Here is a 14,597-nt window from a genome sequence, read left to right on the forward strand (position 1 = left end):
AGATCAATTTCAGTACGAGGATCCTTTCAGCCCCAAACCACTCTGCTCTTAAAGGGATCTGTGGAAGGACTTTGGTGACACAATATAGTCTCTTAATTTCAGAAAAGTTAAAATTACTCAGCTTTGTCTTGGTGCTGAGTGTTTTAGGGCTTGTAATAAAGATGATGCCCATGACTTTGAGTCCTTGGTGTCTTTACAGTCACCCAGTAGGACATTCAGAATTCCCTTAGGAAAACTTACACAAGAGCATAAAATATGTCATGCCAGATAAATGATTCTTTGTGGTTCTTATATTATTCTGGTCTAGTACTGAAGGTTGCAATACTTAAGCCCTGTGTACTGCCAGGGAATGAATGACACAGGCTCCTCAGTGGGAGAAGAGAGCCCAAGTGACTTGGGAGAAGGCAGAAGAACAAATATTTTTATTCCAGCTGTGCACATTGTGCCAATATAGCAGAGAGAGTCTGCTGCACAACTCTGTGCCAAAATGCAGAGGAATGACTAAGGCCCACATGAAAAATGGGACCAAAGTGCGGGGGGAGTGTGTGTGTTTTTAATATGTGTGGACTTACTCGGTGTGTTCTCAGGCACAGTGATAAACAAACAGAGAAGCTGTCTGAGGGACTGACCGTGACCCAGGATCCAGCGGCTACTCCTGCTCCTGCCTGTCCAGGTCTGCAGCTGCAGGAGTGCCTGGGTGTGCTGTGCCTTCAGCCTTACCAGGCTTCAAGTGAGCCTGCCTTGATTTAAAAGAAAACCTAGGAAAGTCGATAAGGAGTTTTCTCTTTGGGCTTCCCTGTCCCCATGCACTCCATGAGGATCCAGCTTATATTTTCCTCACAGAAGGAGGTGCGGAGATGTGCTTTTCACTGGGAACAAGGGACAGGAATGAGCTGCTGTGCTGAATCTGTACCCTCTACCACGCAGAGAGGGGATAGGACAAAAAGAAGGAGCTGGAGACCAGTTAAGTGCACTGCCCTTCTGCAGTGCTGTACACAGAATATTCCTATTCGGAGCCAGAGTAACATGTTTCCCTCAGCTGCAATGTTGCAATGGGGCTGATCGTGCTGTCCTATACAAGGACATCCACTAAGTCAGGAGGAACACTTCAAGCAGTGTGTCTGCAGGCAAAAGACCCAACAGTTGCTGCTGTAACGTAGATTTAAAGGCTGTTCCCTCTATTTACACATGTAGATATTGTAATGCTGCTATGCAAACAGTCCTCTGTGGACTTTTGCTTGTGGATTTTATTATAACACATTCCTGACTGTGAATGGCACCTTTCCTCTGCAATATCTGCTGCTGTGCCCTTTATGTTTTACCTTCTGACTCTCTTCTGGTTTTGTTACTTTTCTTGCTGGCGGGATTTAAAAAGTAGGAAATGAACTTTCCCTTCTCTTCTCTAAGTGATGCTCACGGCATGTGAGCTGCAGTTGCATTGTGTTCCCTGAACTTTGCAGCCACTGAAAACACGAACAGTATGTCAGCTTGTTCCTGTCTTTGCAAGAGAATTCAAGGTCAAGCTGACCAGTGAACTCTCGTATTTAAACAGAGTAAGTCAATGCTCATCCACAGCACCGAAAACTGCCTCTAGGACAGACGTTAACCCTGTGCTGGGCCTCCAGACAGCGCAGCCCGTGTCACGGCTCTTAAAGTAGTTTGCTGCTGCTGTCAATAAGAACTGGACATACTGCACATGTCTACCGGGCCTAAACAAGTGTCCCTTCTTCGGATGTGCACGGGAGGCCCTCAAGGGGTTAATACATGCCATTCCTGAGTTCAGTGAAGGGACAGGGAGAGCCGAACAGCGGGAATTTCAGGATGTTAATAGCCTCTTCTCTTCCGATTGGCCCAGAACGAATGCAGGGTACAGTAAATTGTCCTTGTCAGCTTAGCTCACATGATGATATGCTTTATTTCTAGACATGCCTTGAATCTGTCCCTTGAATTTATGTTCAGAAAATAAACACTTCCAGACAGCAATAAAGCATTCAGTTGTAGCTGGCTGTTGCACAGTCTCAAGCCAACCAAAGCCATTTACTTTAGAGTTTCTAGAGCTTGCAAAGCCTTGGCTCCTTCAGTTCCTGCTCACATTAGCAAGTGTCCCCCCTCACCCAACCCTTGGATTTGAAAGGATGTCCCAACTTACTTGGGAGAGCTCCAGAGAGTTTTGCTTGGTTTCCATGCAGGTTTCCACCCTGAAGGATGACATCAGGCCGCACCTCGAACATGCAGACAGATCCTCCTGTCTTTTACAGCAACACTGAGAGAAAAGCAAAAAATTAATGTCAGCATGTTGCAAAATAAAGATATCGATGATTCAGGATATGAATTTTCTACCATAAAAAAAAAAGGTAAATTAAACAGCTGTTCCATTTGTGCCTGATGTGGCTAAGGAAACAATCAGTGGCTGGCTGATTTACTGATTAGGAAGGTTGTATGCAATAATCTCCAGGTGTTTCTGAGAAACACCCAAATAGAGCTGCAGTGTTTGTTTGCAGCCAGTAATTTTATGGCAATCCTTTCCCTCCTCAGTTCCCCTCAATAACACCAGTTTATAACTGCACAGTTACAGTATGGGGGAGTTTGGCAAAAATCAATGGTAAATGCGCATAGGAGACAACAAAAGAGCAATACAAATAGAAAAAGCCTCGTTACGGCTTTAGTTTATTAGAAGTGTGTGGATGTCAAAATGCTTTCTTCAACCCAAAGGCACTAGAAGAAGAAATACTAAGTTATATCCACATTTAGAGCTGGGCAGCCAGCACTCCAGTGTTAGCCCTGGAACAAGCTGCAAGAGGGCCGTGCATAGGTGGGTTTCATTTTTCTCCTGTTTGACACAACACAAAATTTCTGCTCAGGTCCATTCCTGCTGAGAAAAGCACCCACAGAGGAACCCACACAGGGTCAGAAGCAGCTCTGAATGCGTCTGATTGTGAAATCATTTGATAAGAAGGCAGGAGAACAGCAGGGGTACTGTTCTGTTCTAGATTATAAACTCATTAGGAGATAAGGATGCCAAAATGGGAATACTCCAGGTATCAGGTGGAGCTGGAGTAAATTCCCACAGAGTGCTTGTTGGTGAAAAAACTGCCTGCTACAGTGCCAGACTGGCCTAAAAAGGGGGTGATCACAGAGGTGGTGGATCTCCCACCCACAAGTGGGGAACTGGGTCTGGGGGGGAGATGGTCAAGGGATCTAACACAGAGATCAGTGCAGAGGCTGGTCGTGGGGGACATTCACTCAGCCAGTTTCCAGCAAGACACACACCAGAAATTGTCTGAACAGAGGAGGAAAACTTGCTGAACCATTTCTTTCCTTTCCCCCCACCCCTGCCAGCACCAGATCGCTCCCATGCAGCAGGGGTGCAGAAAACATCAGTGTGGCTGGTTCAGCAAGGGTGTTCAAAAAAGCTTTTACAATTTCACAGGAAGCCAAAGGGCAATTACACTTAACACCCATCCCCTTTCCTTTTCTCTGGCTATCTTGCTTTCTCTTCTGTTTCTCATTGGTTCTCATTCCCATCCTTCCTTTCCTCTTCTCTTCCCTTGATGCCATTCAGGGACTCCAAAGGACTAATTCAGCACAGCACTGGCAGAGATAAGTTAAAACAATGAGGAGCTTTGCAATTAGGGAGAGTTTTAAGGATTGGGAATTGTGCATGTTTTACAGTCATCTCTTGGTGATGGGGACTTTATCTTAGGTAGATAGGGCTCCTTCCTTGGCTGCCACAGCCCCACCCTCCTGCACCGAGTGACATTCCACATTTTAACTAAGGTGCTGCTGTATTTCAAACGTATCCCATTGGTAGGGAAAAAAAAAAGTTAAAAATGTACAATGTACTTTGGCCAGGGCTGATTATCAATGGTGTACATGCCTTTAAAATCCTTTGTTAATGAGGTATCCTTATTACCATAATCAAACACGCTTAGAAACTTGTCACAGATAAGCAAAATTCTTTACATTCTTTGCTCTGCACTTTCTTTTGGCATCTCTTCCCCATCCCCCTCGGTGACTGCTGAGCTTCTGAAGGTTAGGGACCGGTAGTGCTCGAAATGGAAGCCCTCTGTTTACCCACACAAGAGAAGGAACAGTCAAAGCTTCCTTACTCTGCTGCAGAAATGACCTGAACAGTGACCTGAGGAGACCACCCTCCTGAGAGAGGAGAGGTCACCCAGCCTCCACACAGGATCTGCTCAGGGCATCCTCTGCAGAGAGAGCGAGGGAGAGATTGCAAATCATCCAAACTGTGCCAAATTATGTGTGAAGGTTTTGTAATGCAGACTACTGTCCACCAGGGATTATATTAAGAACATCAAACCCAACACAGAGAGAATTTCATTTTATCCTTAAATTCGACTTGCAGTGTTTTATTTAATGCTTCTTATCAACCCTCGTGACCCAAAACATCTCGCCTCCAGAAAATACTTAAATAAATTGGGCAATTTGTGCAGAGGGCCATACAAATTTAGCATGAAAGACTCCTGCTTTTAATTTGTTCATACAGAACATGGACTCCTGACAGCCACTCAGGCAGCCATTCCCAGTCATTCCAGAAACCATCTCTTCTCCCTGTGTTTACAGAGTACCTGTCTAAATAGCACAAAAACTTGATTTAAATGTGAGTGGTCTGACATGAATCAAGTGATTGATAATTAGAGCAAAGTTAGAAATATACTCAGCTCAGGCAGGGGAGTTTGCACATCACTACATGTCAGCATCCAACAATTTTTATTCCGAGACTGGACCATTTCATGTGGAATCACAAGCCACAACAGCATTTTTCATAAATCAGACTTTTTGTTACATAAATATACATCTTATTACTTGGGTTTGTTTGGTGCGTGTTTTTTTAACCTATGAAAAAAAAGGTTCTGCTTTACTGTAGCCTTTAACAGACGGATTCGCTTATTTTTAGATTTGAGAATGTTTCTGAGAAATTACTTTTATAAAGAGACAACCTGCAAGGGTAGGGAAAAAAAACCTCTGAAATCTCTCACAGAAGGGTATGAGAACTGCACATTTTTACGAACTCTTTGATGACTTCATCAGGGCTATGATAATATATCAACCACATTCTTAGGGCTCAGTTAACCCTTAGGCAAGTGGGAAGGATAGTTAGCAGCTCTGCAGGGAGCACACTTAGTCAGAAACAGTATTTATTGCCTTTTTTCAAGTGTGGCAACAGAGGCCAAGGTTGTAGGACTCTGTCCTCATGTTGTCTGGTTGATTTTCAGACCTGAAGCTCCCCAAGACCTTTTGCTTTGGTGATGTTACAAGAGCTTTTCAACTGCTTTTTGACCTGCTGTGGAAGGAAAGGGAGAGTATCTTCCCCTGGGCACCACAATTAAGACCATGAGAGATTTGTGGATGCCCAACAGCCCATTTCCAACATCAGCTTTCTCTGAAACTATCCTTTTTCAGCCTGAGAACAGCAGACAAATACTGAATATATCTTAATGTTACTCATGAGTGTAATGCCTCACCACTATCTTACAGGTGGGAAACTGAGGCATAAGGATTGAATTTAGTTTATGGCCAAACAAAGAACCTAAAGTAAGTCCAGTTATGAGTCCTGAGGATCCCTCCAGCTCCTTTACTGCAAAACCACACTGACTTCCCTGCATTTCTTTCCTCTGTGGGAAGAAACAAACCCAAAAACCCCCACAGGAATAAAACAAAACAAAATTTTTGGCTGTTGGGCAGGACAACGCAAAGTAAAAAGCTGAGGAAAATTCAAGCTTCTGAATATATGAAAATTTGATTACTAAATTTAACAGAATCAGTGTTTGCAATCAGAGCCTAAATGTGTAAAGTAAGTAGAACAGATCAGGAAATAGGATATTGACCATGTGTTTGTAAATATATATATATGTTTGTAAATATATATATATAAAACAACATTCCAATTCTCCAACTAGCAGGACTGAGTTAAACTCATACACCAAATATGGGTACTCAAGAGCACTTTGGTGGCTGAATATCAGTAAATGTGTGAAGAAAAACCACTGAAAATCTATATGTTACTTTGGAAAGTGAAACAACAACTCCTAAAACATGCTGTTAAGTCACTAAAACTCTTGATACTCCCGTCATCCTCCGTATTGATCGATTATGACTGCTCATGACCTTGTGAGGTAGTAAAAATCCTATCATTTCAGATGGCAGGGGACCCAATCCTGCTCTGGAGCTCTCATCCCAAGCGTGGTTTGAGACAGGCTTTTGCCTGAGCAGCCAAAACACTCATGAAAGGCTACGTGGATTGGGGTTTATAATCCGACAAAGTACTTGGCTGCAATACTGCCTATTAAAAAGTCAGCGTTTGCCAAGAGTTACCACACAATTACAGAGATGGCTGTAGCATCTCCAGAATTACAGGGATGACTGTAGTATCTCAGATAAGCCAGTGTGGGAACTGCAGGTTAATGGTATCTCTTAATGGTGATGGCTGTAATGTAGGTTAATGGGATCATAATTTCCTTTCCCTGGGAGGATTTGCGAATTCCTCCATTCATTGCCATTATTTTTAGTAGCAAATGAAGGATTTGATTCAGACCCGGAGATGTTTGCACCAGGAGGTTTGTCCCTAGTGGAGAGCCAGTTTGACTAGCTGAAACCAAACCCAGCCTGATGCTCCTGAGGGGTGGTGAGGAAGGCTCCCTGCACACACTGACACCGCTCCGCCCCAGCATGTTTGGTGCTGCCCACATTTCGGACAGTCCATCTCTTGGGCTCATCCCACAGCGTGCCCCAGCTGTAGTCCTGATGGGGAACACTGTGACACAGCACACTGAGCTGAGCCAAGTCTTTCACGCCCTAAAACCCAGCATGTAGGACATCGGGGTGGGGGGGGGTGTGTTTAAAGTACTTTTTGGCTCACGGTTGAAGTTTATCAGTGATCTGAAGGCAGATCTTCCCAACCACGTCCCTGCCCCTGCTTTTCCCTGCACTGCCCGCTCCGTCCTGCCCTTCAAACCCTGCTGGTGGAGATGCTGGAGGGCACGGGCTGTTTGTCCACACAAACCCCAAACTTTGCTGAGTTATCAGAACAAGGCACGCCTGGCTCTCAGCTTCTCAGCCGCGGCGGTGGCGGGGGGGGGGGGGGGAACAGCGGAAGAGCACACGGCTCCCCTCTCATTTCTGATGCGCCGCCAAGGCCCCAGCTGGAAGAGGAGGGGGCTTTGATGGTTTTGTAGTGGTGAGGCATCACCCCCTCCTAGTGTAGCCCCCAGGGCTGCTTTCCAGGCGGGTTTGCTGGGCGCTGGTGAGCGTCACACAGCTGGCATCGCACACTGCAGTCAAAACACCTTCCAAGGGGGATCCTGTCTGCCCTCTCACCCTTTTCCTTGCTGTTTCTTCCTGTCCCTGCCGTAACCCACCGCCCGTGGCCGGTGGTCTGTCCCTCCAGCCGTGCTGGCAGGGCTCTGGCAGTGTGTTAATTGCCCGTGGGCCGCCCGCCAGCCCTGTCTCCCATTTAGTGATCGCCGACGTGACCCGCGTGAGCGAGCGAGCGCGCCGGGTCAGGGCTCGCCGGGGCCAAGTTCAAGGGCACAGGCTGGTACAGACATATAAACAAGGGAATGGTATGTAAGCAATAAAGACATAAAGGTTAGGATCAGGGCTAGCAGTACAATAAACAGCTGTGATAACCCGGTTTGTTTATAGATAAAGAATTTACTGTAAAATCTGCAATGTGCAGGACACGTTTGTTAACACTTTAAGGGATGTGTATTTTTAGATCCTCTTTTTGGTGGTTTTTTTTTTGTTCTGTGAGTAAATGTCTCTCCAAACACCCTTTTTTATTTCTGCTTTAGTTTAAATCAAGCCCAGCAAACACATGCTTATCACATCAGCTAGAAATCTTCCCCTTCAAAAATCCCTCCAAACAAGCCAACACGTTCCACGGGAGTTTAAAACTGCTGCTACAATAAATGCAGACAGCCCAGTCCTTAATATTTAGAGCTTCCCATTGAAACACCCACGTTTCAAGCAAGGAACATCCCTTTACATCCTATTTTTCCTAATCCAATTCTAATAAAAGTAAGTAGAGTAAGCACAATTTCATTAGGGCTCTTGTAATTTTGCACAGTGTATGTTTTGCCAACTTCTGCTTTTAAAATATATTTCAGAGTGTAGCCAAGCGTTTTGTGAAATTACCACGGTGCTTCTTAGGTGTCCTGTGAGGCTCCCATCAGAAGTACCATATATTGTACTGCAACTATTGATCCAAATGGCTACATTTCTAAAGCAGAAAATGATTGTGTAGTGAAAGCAGTACAGAGGTGCAGTAAAATGCCCTCAAGTATATAAAGATATAAAGATTAAAGTCACCCTGCAGGTTCCCTTTAACTCCTCCAAATCCACTGTGTAATGTGTTCTTTTAGGATAAATCAAAAACTTTGTACAAATTAACATGACAGGTGCCAGTGTTCATAAATAAGATTTCTCCCCACCAACACGAGGCTCCAGGAAAGTTTACTTTGCTCTAAATACATGCAAAAGCTGTTAATTAAATTCCCAGATGTCCATAGAACATCTGAATATCTAGAAGGCAAAATAACACCCCAAAATTTGTCAGCCAGAACACGTATTCAGGATAAGAAATTGACTCTTCAGTACACAGGATGCCCTAGAGTGTTAATACCAACAATTTTCAGTTCTGTGCTTAGTCTTCAATAAAGTTTAGATGATCTTAAAAAGGAAAATACATAGGTGGACTCTGTCATAGATGCTTTCTCCTCCACAGCACCAAAGTGCCTTTTCTAAACTGTGGAATACACCTTTTGGCAGTGTAGTTACACAGGACTTGTAAAAAGCATTTGACTGCAGGACAAATATATTTGCCCTTGCATTGCTTTCACATTCATTCTTGGGATCCTTGTTGGTACCAGTCATTTTCTCCATCTTTAACCCTCCCAAACGACACCAAAAAGTGAGATATGTGTTGCAGGTGTCCGACAGGGCTCCTGACACACCCGAACAGCACAATCATGCTCAGACCATGATCAGGGCTCTCCAGCTCCTCTTCAGCCTAATTAATCAATAACAGCAGCATCCCAATAAACTATATAATTTAATGCCTGTTCTGAGCCAGATTCTTCTTTGTCCTGTTTCTGCTTCCACTGTACTCAGTGGATAAACAGTCAAGGTGAAATATTTCCCCCAGCTAAGCTGATGGTTGAATTCTCCAGGATTATAAGGGAACCGGTAGATCCTAAACAGATTAATCTTTGAAGAAGGAAACCTTTCAGTCCCTGGCTCCTAGCTGCTCCTGTACACAAATAAGGTATTTTCAGGAGCTTGTACTTCAGGAGCTCTGTCACTGAAATAATCAGTTGATCAAAACATCCTTATAAGTCAAATTCTGGCCCTCTCTAGCTCTGGTCAAAAGACAGATGGATGAAAAGGCATTGCTAATGCAAACCCCTATCACGTCTGGGGCCTTTCCCCTGCACAATTATCCCGCCTGGATTATTCCTCCAGGACTGTGACTGATTTACACACTACAGGAGTGTATCTCATCTGGGAAACGAGTGCAGCTTTTTAATTATTCTCTGCACCACGGTATCACCCGCAGGGTTTTGGTCGGAGCTGCTGTGCTCGGTGCTGCACATTGCGGGAGGACAGGATGGGGCCCACCCAAACTGCTTCCTGCCTGTCTTACAAGTTGGGCAGAGAGGTAACACAAGGCTGTGGTGAGATGGCTGCAGCTCAAATAAGGAGCAGTTGTCACTGCACCCTACCTGCCTTGTCATCTTCAAGGGCTCGAAGGAGTCACTGCCCAAAAAGAATTCGAAGGAGGAAGCTTCGTATGAGTGTCGTGGGGAGCTGCACCATCAAAGCCTCAGGGTGCTGCCCAAAATTATTATCTGAGAGCATAAACCAAAGGACAGCATTTTAGGAAGGGCTCTGACAAAGACAACAAGGCTTTTATGTGGGGTATGAGAGCAAGGAGGCAGCGGATGGTGGTGACAGGAGACAGCATAGAGGTTGTGACAGATTCCCCTGAATCCAGAGCCAGGCTGGGAAAGGGGGGTATCCCACTGTAGCTGGGGTGGAAGGAAACAGGGCAATGTGAAAGCATGGTGTGGGCCATCCACCTCCAAACACCCTGACACAAAATAACCATCCATCACAGGTCGGGTAAGCAGAGGTAACAAGGAATTACTTTGCAACAGGGTTGTCCCTACAACTGCATGGAATCATAGAACAGTTTGGGTTGGAAGGGACCTTAAAGCACATCTCATTCCAAGTCCCTGCCATGGACAGGGACACCTCCCACTACCCCAGGTTCCATTCAGCATGGCCTTGAACACTGCCAGGGATGAGGCATTTACAACTTCTCTGGGCAACCTGTACCAGGGCCTCACCACCCTCATAGTAAAAGATTTCTTCCTAATATCTAATCTAAACCTACTCTCTTTCAGTTTGAAGCCATTCCCCCTTGTCCTGTCACTATACGCTCTTGCAAAAATTCCCTCTCCCTCTTTCTTCTAGGTTCCTTTCAGGTACTGGAAAGCCGCAATTAGGTCACCCCTCAGCTTAAGCATCTTCACTACCATGAAGGAAAAAAACAACAACAACAAAAAAGCCCTGCAAGGTTAACCCTAATTCATTTCCCAAGACCCCAGTCACTCCTGATGCATTTGATCTGTGGAGAAAACTGTTTGAAGCAGGGTAGCATGTCTGTGTCCTTCCTACCTGGCCACCCACGCCCCAGCATCCTTGAGCTAAGAGAGAACAAGTAGAGGACTCAGACAGGTTGGACAAGGCGCCTCCAGGTCCGAGCTCTGCCAGCTGCTTTCATCCTGTGCATCTATCTGAGAAAGACACTGCTGGAGGGGACCCTCGCTGGCCACAGGAGGCATCATTAGAGCCGTGAGCTGGCCTTCAAACCACTCAGAAGTGGGTTTGCACTTCGAAGAAATGAAGGAAGAACAAAAAAGGAATAAACACCCAGCTCAGGTCTGCCCAGACAGGTGGTGTATGGAGGGGGCACACATGTGCTGGGGGTTGCCCTGCGTTTCCCTTCGGAAACTGGCGGTCCCAGCTATTACATGACAATTATCCAGGAATTCAGATTTACGAGATTCCTCGCCCGGCCAATAAAACCAGGAGGGAAATATAGAGATGTCCATAAATGACATATTTTCATGCTTTGTGCAACCCGTCCCCGCGAAGCGCTTTTGAGCAGCTAAGCAATTTACATCTAATAGCAAAGTGTTTTTTAATCAGTCAGATCAATTTGTGAAGAATTGGTACATTAGGTATAGCCATATAGCAGAGATCCTTATAGCAAAGGTTTAGAAGTAATTGCTCCCTGACCCAATGAACACTGTATTACTATAGAAGTTTGTATTCTATTAAGAGTTAATAAGTGACCAAAATCTAGACTAATACACTGTCAGGGTTCATTATCATTACAGGTTCTTGCTATTTTTCCAGTGCCTTTTCGCTCTGCTGTTCTTGCTACGTATGGAAAACCTATATCAAGATGGTTGTCATGGCAATGAAAAGATTTGCATGTGTCTTATCTATCTATTTAAATACCTTCTTATGGTTTATAACTACCATAATACATCCCTCCAGCCCTGCTCATTGCTAATTTAGAGCCAGCCCAGTGTGTCTGAGGTCAGTGATACCATCGAAAGCATGTTGTCTAGACAACTCCGAAGCTCCTGTCCATGGGATAATTGTTTTATGCAAATAAAAAAGTACAATGGTGACATGCTCATCCGTGACTTGAGCAATCCGCTTGTGCTGGGGCTGGACCGAATCCGTGATCACATTCCCACCAAGAGCATTTCCTGCATCCTCCAGCCACGGCATCACTGGTTCAATGGTCTTTTTTGATACCAGTTTCTTTTGCTTGGGCCTGAAGCTGGTTTGAGGTGAAGCTGATATTCTAAGAAGAGATACTGGAGAAATCTGCTCTCTGTGTGTATGAGCACATAGTAAGTACGCTGAGTTGGTACCAAGGGTCTTTTGGGAGGGCATTAAAATTTAAAACCACCTTGGTAAAGATTCCAGTGGGTTCGACTAAAACATCTAAACTTTACACCTACCACAAACCTAAATCCTTCCTTTCTCCATGTCCCTCAGATATTTCCATCAAAACACACTGGACTGAGATCATCCTTTGAGAAGATCATGCGGAAGACATGGAAATACTTTGCAGATGGAGCAGAAACCTCTCCTCATTGAGAGAGCAGAGAAACACCTGCATCCCTCTGCTTCCCTCTTTTATCTCTTCTCCTACAGGAGTTCATGCTTTGCTGCTCCATTCAAATGGCTGCAAAGGTAAATATGGCTATTACTGCACAAATCCATAATGCACACAAGGCAACGTGCAGGAGGAAAACACAGAGGGAGGGAACAACATCCACCACCACAAAAGGATATCTCTGAAATCCAAAAAACCAGACTCTTCATTCCTCTTTGATCTCCCTTGCTCAGTTGTGCCTTTCCAGGACATCCACAGATTAAAACTACTTTTTCAAGTACTCCGAGATCTACCAAGGATTTATTTTCCGGCAAATTGTACTCTGCTGCAACCAGAGATTAATAATAATATTGGAAATGTTTAATAATTTGAGAATTGACTGATTTGTTACCGGCATTTGAATCACTTGACCACGTTCACGGAGTAGAAATGTATTTTTCCTCGAGATAATTGATATTTGTATTCACAGTCTGAGGAAATGCCACCTATCCCTGCAGCAGTAAATCAGGAACCATTTACCCTGCCAATACAGTTAGACAATGTTTACGTGCAGGACTACATTCATTGTTTGACTAATCTGTAAGGGGTAGATTTTCTATTGCATTTCAATAGCTCATCTACTTCAGACTGTTGTGAACTTTCTAAAGATGTGTTTTCACCGATAATAGCAGATCTTGGAGTGTAGTAATCTGGAATTGAAGTTTCAGTGACAGATTTACTCAACTAGCATTTTGCATGAGGCATTACTGCAAACATTATTTCATATGTACACGTGTATAAATATATAATACCTCTGTACGGAGCTGACAAAGGCTGCGAAAGATAATTTCTGCAATTTAGCAAACTAAGGATTTCAAGTCAAGCATCGGTTTCCGGGTGTTTTTCATAATGGATTTCACAGCAGATGACCTGACAGCTAATCTCAGGATCTGAATTGCACATATCCAAACAAACGGCCGTCAGGCCCTCAAAGGATCTCCCTACTTTCACATGCCACGGCTGCGAGCCCGCGCCGCAAATGTCCAGAGGTCCAGACTGACCTTCTCACCCCCTGTCTGGGAAACATTCCTCCTCCCGGCAGCTCATTCTTGCCGACAAACAGAGCAGGACCAGTGGGCACTTGCTGAAAAGGGACAAGAGAGGGGCCATGAATGGAGTGTGTCTGGTACAACAATGCCAGACAATGTCTGTGAATGGGGTTGCAAACCATGCTCCTGTTAGAGGGGCTGCCAGCAGCTTCCCTGCCCCCTCTCCCCCGCCCTCTAAGGTCTCTGTCCCCTTTCAGAAATACATTAGACCCCAAAGACATACCAAAGAGGTGGACAAAGTCAAGAGGTGCTGTGTTTCAGAAGGGGAGGGCACTTGCTAGCAGTGCCGATGACTGTATAATTCCTCCGTGCGCCACCTGCTCCCTGTGCCATTAGAAGTGGTGGCAAGGACAAAAGCAAAGTACAAATTGGAGTGCAAGCGCTGCTCCCACATCTGGGTGAGTGCAAAAGCACCAGCACCACACTCTGGGATGGGCTGCTGGCCTCCAATTTTGGCCTTTTTTGCAGAGTCAGACAAGTGCACCGCTAATGAGGTGTGGGGTCCAGACCTGGCTTTGCCTCTCTTTGGTTTAAGTTGTGAGTTTTGGAGGAAAACAAAGAGGAAAAACATCATATATCTACGCTGTGATGTGCTTCTCCCACCTAATTCATAGCAAAGGCAATGACTTACTTAAAGAAGATAAGATAAAACCAGGACACGTTAAGACATTTTACAGGACACAGTTAAGCTCTCATCTCATTTATGCTCAATCAAATCCTGGGTAACTCTTCCAAAAACAGGGGAGAGAGTCCAAATATTACCAGTGAAAATCAGTATCCAGCCCAGAGTGCTAAAGAAGTTTGGGAAGTATTTGGGCCTAAATATTGTCATTTTTGTCCTACTGGAGAGCAAATAAAGTTTCATTGGAAATACTGAATATAAAATTCAACAGAAAATATATTTCTAATACTTATTACCAGTACTGATCCTGAGTAACCATTATGTCCAGAAGATGAGCCTTTGGTACTGCATTACCCTCTGGTCCACTACAGTGCAAAAATGAAACAAAACAAAATTATGGAGCCACACAGCAAGTACCATATGAAAATCTCTTCCCAAGAGGCTCCATGAGCTTCAGAAAGGCCATTCTGGGTGTTGAATGAAAAGCAGGGGAGCTACAGTTGGGTAACCCACAGTGTATCCCTTAGTAATCTGGGATTTCTCCTCCTGGGAGCCCACCAGCTCTGCATCTACAAATCTACATCTACAACTCTGGCTCTACATCTGCAAAAGCCCTTTGGGAAGGGAGTGATTGGGTCAAGGCAGGGTGAGAGGGATGGCTGAG

General features: G+C 44.8%; 1 long non-coding RNA gene across 2 annotated transcripts in view; it reads right to left on the reverse strand.

Annotated features, from left to right (window-relative positions):
* The window catches only part of LOC127473362 (uncharacterized), a 277,370-nt gene that overhangs the window by 81,987 nt on the left and 180,786 nt on the right, over nt 1-14,597 (reverse strand). For both annotated transcript variants that reach the window (XR_007905379.1, XR_007905380.1), the window contains one exon: nt 2,150-2,263. This is a non-coding gene — a long non-coding RNA (uncharacterized LOC127473362). The remainder of the gene's footprint in view (nt 1-2,149; nt 2,264-14,597) is intronic.

This window comes from Manacus candei, unplaced genomic scaffold (genome assembly GCF_025592945.1).
Source record: "Manacus candei isolate 608988 ecotype Guabito, Panama unplaced genomic scaffold, ASM2559294v1 h1tg000035l, whole genome shotgun sequence".
Classification (NCBI taxonomy): domain Eukaryota; kingdom Metazoa; phylum Chordata; class Aves; order Passeriformes; family Pipridae; genus Manacus; species Manacus candei.